The sequence below is a fragment of the Mandrillus leucophaeus genome, unplaced genomic scaffold, assembly GCF_000951045.1.
Source record: "Mandrillus leucophaeus isolate KB7577 unplaced genomic scaffold, Mleu.le_1.0 Scaffold410, whole genome shotgun sequence".
In the NCBI taxonomy this organism is placed as follows: Eukaryota; Metazoa; Chordata; class Mammalia; order Primates; family Cercopithecidae; genus Mandrillus; species Mandrillus leucophaeus.
Genome location: NW_012104366.1, coordinates 1,680,753 through 1,688,375, shown reverse-complemented (window position 1 = coordinate 1,688,375; position 7,623 = coordinate 1,680,753).

Here is a 7,623-nt window from a genome sequence, read left to right as displayed (position 1 = left end):
GCCTGTTTAGTCCTGGGACTTGTCTTCTCTTAGGGCATCTCCTAAGGCTCAGGTCCAGTTGTGCTTAAAACTCATTGCCGCTTTTTCTAAGCTCTCCATCTACCAGATTTAACCATGCTTAGCGGTGGGATGGAAACTTTCCTTCCCCTGTCATGTGCCCATTGACCACTAAATGGGGGACAAGGTCTGTTGGATTTATTGTGGTAAATACAAAAAAAAATTTTTTTAAATTAGCCGGGTATGGTGGCAGGCACCTGTAGTCCCAGCAACTCAGGAGGCTGAGGCAGGAGAATGGCATGAACCCGGGAGGTGGAGCTTGCAGTGAGCCGAGATCGGGCCACTGCACTTCAGCCTGGGCGACAGAGTGAGAATCTGTCTCAAGAAAAGAAAAAAAAAATTATAGTAAGAAACATAACATTTACCATGTTAACCATGTGTGCGGTTCAGTAGTGTTAAATATATTCACACATTTGTGCAACATATCTCTAGAATATTTTAATCTTACATGACTGAAATTCTATACCCATTGAACAACTGCTCAATTCCACCTCCCGCTAGCCCCTGGCAACCATAATTCTACTTTGTTTCTGAGTTTGACTACCTTCCATGCGTCCTATAAGTGGAATCGTGCAATATTTGTCCTTCTGTGACTTATTTCACTTAGCATCATGTCCTCAAGTTTCACTCATATGGTAGCATTTGGCAAGATTTCCATTTTAAAGGCTGAATAATATTTCCTTGCATGTATGTACCATATTCTCTTTATCCATTTATTTGTTCATGGACATTTAGGTTGCTTCTACCACTTGGCTATTGTGTATAATGTGGTAATGAACATGGGTGTATGAATATCTCTTTGAGATCCTGCTTACAATTCTTTTGGCTATATATCCAGAAGTGGGATTGCTGGCTTATATGGTAGTTCTATTTTTAATCTTTTAAGGAATATCCATTCTGTTTTTCCATAGCAGCTGCACCATTTCACATTCCCACCAACAGTGCCCAGGGATTCCAATTTTTCCACATCTTTGCCAACATTCATGATTTTCTGAGAGTGGCCATCCTAATAGGTGTGAGGGGATATCTCATTGTAGTTTTGATTTTCATTTCTATGATGATAGTGATGTTAAGCATCTTTTTATGCTTGTTTGCCATTTGTGTATTTTCTTTGGAGAAATGTCTATTCTTATGTCAGTTTTTAAACTGGGTTATTTTTGTTGTTGTTGTTGATTGTAGGGTTCTTCATATATCCTGGATAGTAACCTGTTATTAGATATATGATTTGTATATATTTTCCCCCATTCCATGGGTTGCCTTTCAATTTTGTTGCTTTAGTTGATGTGGTTTTTACATTTTTAATAGTTGAAAAAAAATCAAAAGAAGAATACTTCTGGCTGGGCGTGGTGGCTCACGCCTGTAATTTCAACACTTTGGGAGACCAAGGAGGGTGGGTCACCTGAGGTCAGGAGTTTGAGACCAGCCTAGCCAACATGATGAAACCCCATCTCTACTAAAAATACAAAAATTAGGTGAGCATAGTGGTGTGCACCTGTAATCCCAGCTACTCGAGAGGCTGAGGCAGGAGAATCACTTGAACCTGGAAGGCGTAGGAAGCAGTGAGCTGAGATCACACCACTGCACTCTAGCCTGGGTGACAGAGCAAAACTCTGTCTCAAAACAAAACAACAACAAAAAAACACAAACCCCCAAAAAACAAAAAAGACCCCCATTTCCTTTCACAGATTGCCTCAGAGTGCGGAGCACAAGTTTCTGTCACCTACAAGGAAGAAGAGATGTGGGTTGGTCCCAGCTATCTCTCACCCTGTGGACTAAGGGTAGACAAAAACCCTTTGGCCTCCCCAGGGTTTTGCTTCCTCACATACAGAATTGAGGGGGGTGGGCTAGATGACTTTTAAAAGACCTTTCAACTAAAATAATCTAAGTCGTCTTGAGATCCTTTCTTCGACCAGACATTTAGGATGGCAAAAGGAACGGATAAAAAAGCAGGTAGGGCCGGGTGCAGTGGCTCATGCCTGTAATCCCAGCGCTTTGGGAGGCTGAGGCGGGTGGATCACTTCAGGTCAGGAGTTCAACACCAGCCCGACCAATGTGGTGAAACCCCATCTCTGCTAAAAAGACAAAAATTCACTGGGCTCGATGGCGGGTGCCTGTAGTCCCAGCTCCTGGGGAGGCAGAAGAAGGAGAATCGCTTGAACCTGGGAGGCAGAGGTTGCAGTGAGCTGAGATCTCGCCATTGCACTCCAGCCTGGGCGACAGAGTGAGACTCTGTTTCAAAAATAAATAAAATAAAATAAAACCAACCAACCAACCAAACAAGGTAAATAAAATATTTCTCACTGTTTCATACTGTCACTCAGAACTATTCTGCCCTACAGTTCAAGGAAATCTTTGCTGACTACTGCTAAAGGGTATGTAAATGAGGCATCTGACAATGAAATTTTTAATAAAAAAGTAAAAAGTCTATGCCAAGTTTGAATGGAAAAGCAATGTACCACTGTGTTACTAGCAGCAGTCCACACTCTCTGCCTCTGAATTTTAAGAGTCACCTATGCGGTTGGGAAAAATGCCAGGGAGATGCACATTCAAGCCATTCTATAGAGATCTAATGAGTGCACATCTGTTGATCCATTTTCTGAACGGATTAACAGGATGAAGGCTGACGCAGTGGCTCACACATGTAATCCCAACCTTTTGGGAGGCTAAGGCAGGGAGATCCCTTTGAGTTCAGGAGATGGAGACCAGCCTGGGCAACATAGCAAAACTCCATCTCTCCAAAAAAAACAAAACAAAAAAAAACCCAAAATAAAACGATTAGCCAGGCGTGGTGGCACATGCCTATAGTCGCAGCTACTCAGGAGGCTGAGGTTGGAGAATCACTTGAGCCAAGGAAGCAGAGGTTGCAGTGATTGTGCTGAGATTGTGCCCGTGCACTCCAGCCTGGGCAACAGAGTGAGATCCTGTCTCAAAAAAATAAAAATAAAAGAAGGGATGCAAGAGAGTTAACTGCAGAGCAGGATTTTTTTCTTTACAGAACAGAAAAATAATCCAGAGAGCAATGGCTTCTCGTTTTCAGTCTTCTGCAGAGAATACAAATATCACTTCTTCTGAATCTAAAACACTAGCTTCCTTTCCAAAATGCATCACTTTATTTTCCTTAAAAGGCAGCCACAGATGATAAACTGTAAGCACGTGATAGTCACATGACTTCTTCAGTAAGAACGAAGACTTTCACACACTCTCCTGGAGCTTAGAGCCAGAGGAATCCTGAGTTGTCAAATACTAAAGCTTTCTCCACAGCCACACATTATTTTGATGATTGGGTTATTGAACACAAGCTTACTGGATAATTTGTTTTCAACACAGTCCATCTCTGTTCCTAAAAGTGTTAGCTGTGCTTTTTCTTTTTTTTTTTTTCCAGTGGATACTCTGATTTCATCTTGAACAACTTCTTCATCAGAATCTCCATTTGTCTTCCTACATTCTAGAGAATAAGCAAGTCGCTGGTATGGACCTCAGGCTTATCTTTAAAAAGTTGTTTTATCATTCACTGCTGAAGGTGTCAAGAGGAGGGTGGCCCAGGTGGCCTACAGCTTCCTGTTGCCCACAGCCGGGACAGTGGCCCGAGGTAAAGAAGCTCGCATCTTCTGGGTCCTGGCACCTCTGTGCTTCAGGCTGGAGCTTGGGCACCTCAGCCTCTCTCTATAGACACTGTGGGCAATTCCCAAGCAACACATTTTTGATTTGGCTCCGGCAAAATTTGTCTTTGCAAATAAGTTATCCATTGGTCTTTTTTTTGTTTTTCCCTTATGGGAGGAGGTTGGTAGGTAAGAAAATGAAAAAATCAAATAAGTGCGTGTGTCTGTGTGTGTGTTTTGGCTGTGTCTGTGTGTCTGTGTGTGTTTGTGTGTATTTTGTAAATTGTCTGCCATGATTTCCTCCTGTACATTAAAGCCAAGAGACTTAGATTCTTGTAATCAACCCAGTAGTTGCCTGGTTATATTTCCTTTGCTGCCTATAAGTTTCTGTCTTTTAAAAAAATTACCATTTGGTTATATTTAATTGATATGCTACAAATCCTTTTCCGAATGGGTAGTAGTTGTCTGAATTTTAAATTTTAAAAAATTCTCCCTATACAAATTTTTAAAAATTCTCCCTTAAAAGCCCTAGATGGCTTTTAAGAGATCTTTCAACTAAAATAATCGAAGTCAGCTTGAGAGCCCATCTTTGACCAGACATTTAAGGTGGCAAAAGAAATGGATAAAAAAAGCAGGTGGGGCCAGGCGTGGGGGCTAATGCCTGTAATCCCAGTATTTGGGAGGCTTAGTTGGATGGATCACATCAGGTCAGGAGTTACAGAATAGCCTGGCCAACATGGTGAAACCCCATCTTTGATAAAAAGACAAAAATTAGCTGGGCATGGCGGCAGGTGCCTGTAATCCCAGCTACTCGAGAGGCTGAGGCAAGAGAATCACTTGAACCTGGGAGGCAGACGTTGCAGTGATCTGAGATCATGCCACTGCACTCCAGCCTGGGTGACACAGTGAGACTGTCTCAAAGGAAAAAAAAAAAAAAAAAAAAACCAGCAGGTGGATCCTGCACTCATATGTTTATCACAGCACAATTCACAACAGCAAAGTCATGTCCAACAATGGTTGATTGGATAACGATGTGTCCAACACATCTTTAAAGATACCAAAGATCTGGATGCTGAGGCAGGAGAATGGTGTGAAACCAGGAGGTGGAGCTTGCAGTGAGCCGAGATAGCGCCACTGCACTCCAGCCTGGCTGAAAGAGCGAGACTCCATCTCAAAAAAAAAAAAAAAGATACCAAAGATAAATAAAGATATTTGGTACACATACATCATCATTGCAATGACTGTCAGAGGCAAGATTGAGTGACAGCTGTATCAGACAATAAAGGTTTTATTAGAGTGTTTAAAATATACCAAAATATCCTTCAGGCAGTCCTCAATGCCAAGGATTAGAACATTCCCAAAAGAAAAATATAGACAAATGGATAAAAGAATTCAAGAGAGGCTGGGCATGGTGGCTCACGCCTGTAATCCCAGGACTTTGGGAGGCCCAGACGGGCGGATCACCTGAGGTCAGGCATTTGAGATCAGCCTGACCAACATAGGGAAATCCCGTTTCTACTGAAAAGAAATACAAAAAAATTAGCCGAGCGTGGCAACGCATGCCTGTAATCCCAGCTACTCAGGAGGCTGAGGCAGGAGAATCTCTTGAACCCAGGAGGTGCAGGTTGCAGTGAGCCAAGATCACACCACTGCCCTCCAGCGAAACTCCATCTAAAAAAAAAAAAAAAGAATTCAAGAGAAAAGTGTGAAAGAAGCAGACAAACAGCAAGCTTCAAATTTTTGTTCAAAGCTAGAAAGTACAAATGATAAATTATTATCAATTATTCATTATTACATTGATTCCTATGAACCACTTTTCAATGAGAGCTTTTGATGTATCAACCTAGTTCACAGGAAAACTTGTGTCCGGAGAGTAGGTATAAGGAGGAAGGAAGAGAGGAAAGATGGAAGGAAAAAGAGAGGAAAGGAAGGAGGGAGGGAGGTTAAGGAGTCAGAATAAGAAAAAAAAAAAAAAGAAGGAAAAGAAATTACCTCAAAATTTGAAGGGTGGGGAGGCAGGCAGGATTCCGAGACATTTCAAATCTTCCCCAGCTTCACATTATCATAGAATAAAATCTGTCTTAAAGTTTCTCTAGCTTGTTTTAAACCAAAAGAATTATGGGTGAAGGTGAAACAGTTTTTTCTTTGTTTATTTTTTATTTTATTTTATTTATTTATTTTTTTGAGATGGACTTTTGCTTTTGCTGCCCAGGCTGGAGTGCAATGGCACGATCTTGGCTCATTGCAACCTCTGCCTCCTGGGCTCAAGCGATTCTCCTGCCTCAGCCTCCTGAGTAGCTGGGATTGCAGGTGCACACCACCATGCTCAGATAATTGTTCTGTTTTTAGTAGAGTGAGGGTTTCACCATGTTGGCCAGGCTGGTCTCAAACTCCTGACCTCAGGTGATCTACCCACCTCGGCCTCCCAAAGTGCTGGCATTGCAGGCGTGAGCCACTTCACCTGGCCAAAACAGTTTTAGAATGCTCTTCCTATTCAGGTTGAAGTTACCAATGATACAGAACACGTACATCATATGGTAGCAATTTGCTTTTCTTATCATAACATTAAAAATAATATAACAAAAGTTGAATGTGCTGAAACAGAGAGTAAAAGGGTGATTATCAGAGACTGGGGATGGAGGAGTTGGGGACGTATTGGGCACAGGACACAAAATTTCAGTTAGACAGGAGGAATTAGTTCTAAAGATCTATCATACATCACAGTGACCACCATCAAAAACAACATATTGTCATTAAAATTGCTAAGAGACTAGATTTTAAGGGTTCTCACTACAAAAAATAGGTATGTGAGGTGAAGGGGAGGCAGAATTCCCCTTCCATTCTCTTGGGGTCCCGGTTGGGTCCAATAATTAAACTGACATAAGATAAATTAGCAGGAGAAATGCATACAAATTTAGTTAATACAAGTTTTATGTGGCATGGGACCTTCTAATAAGGAAATGAAGACCCAAATAATCAGTTAGAGTCAGTTACTTAAATACTGAATTGGACAAAATGTAAGATTCTCCCCGGGGCCTGAAAGCTTAAGGAGATGAATAACTCCTCCCTTCTCAGGCCCAGTCCGAAGCACAAGGCCACTTGTGTCAGCAGCATGAGTCAGCAAGAGAGCAAAAGCAGAAAGAGAGGCGGCTGGAAGACACCTACCCTGGCCGGAAGGCACCTATCCCTGAAGATCAAGAAAGAGGCCATCCAGGTACAATGTAGCAGTTACATCAGACTAGAACACTTCGTTTTTACAGGAGACTAAAACCTTTGTCCCATCCTCACTTGGGGCTGTCGCCATTTTAAGCCTCAGCCCGCCTGCACCCAGGCGCTCCTTAAAACAGCATGTTGCTCCACACTGCCTCGTGTTGTCTGTTGGTGTGCTCTTGGGGTTCGAACCAATACAAGAACCTTACACAAAGTATACTCAGTTATGAAGAAACAACTAAGTTATGTGGGGAGGCTTAAAAGAGAAAAGTTATTTTAGCAAGATCCATAGGGAATTCTCTCCGTCTCAACTTCTTATTCTTAAGGATAAGGACGTTACCTTTTTCATATGGGAGTTTTACCTTCTGCTTTTAAGAAATAGCGTGAAGAAGGCTGGGCATGGTGGCTCACACCTATAGTCCGAGCACTTTTGGGAGGCAGAGGTAGGTGGACCACCTGAGGTCAGGAGATCGAGACCAGCCTGGACAACATGGTGAAATCCTGTCTGTACTAAAAATACAAAAATTAGCTGGGTGTGGTGGCAGGTGCCTGTAATCTCAGTCACTCAGGAGGCTGAGGCAGGATAATTGCTTGAACCTCGGAGGCAGAGGTTGCAGTGAGCCAAGATGGCACCACTGCACTCCAGCCTGGGCAACAGAATGAGACTCCATCTCAAAAAAAAAAGAAAAATAGCATGAAGATCAGAGCTATCTTCTTGCACCTGCTGTCTTTCACATGCATTTAGCTTAACTAGTCT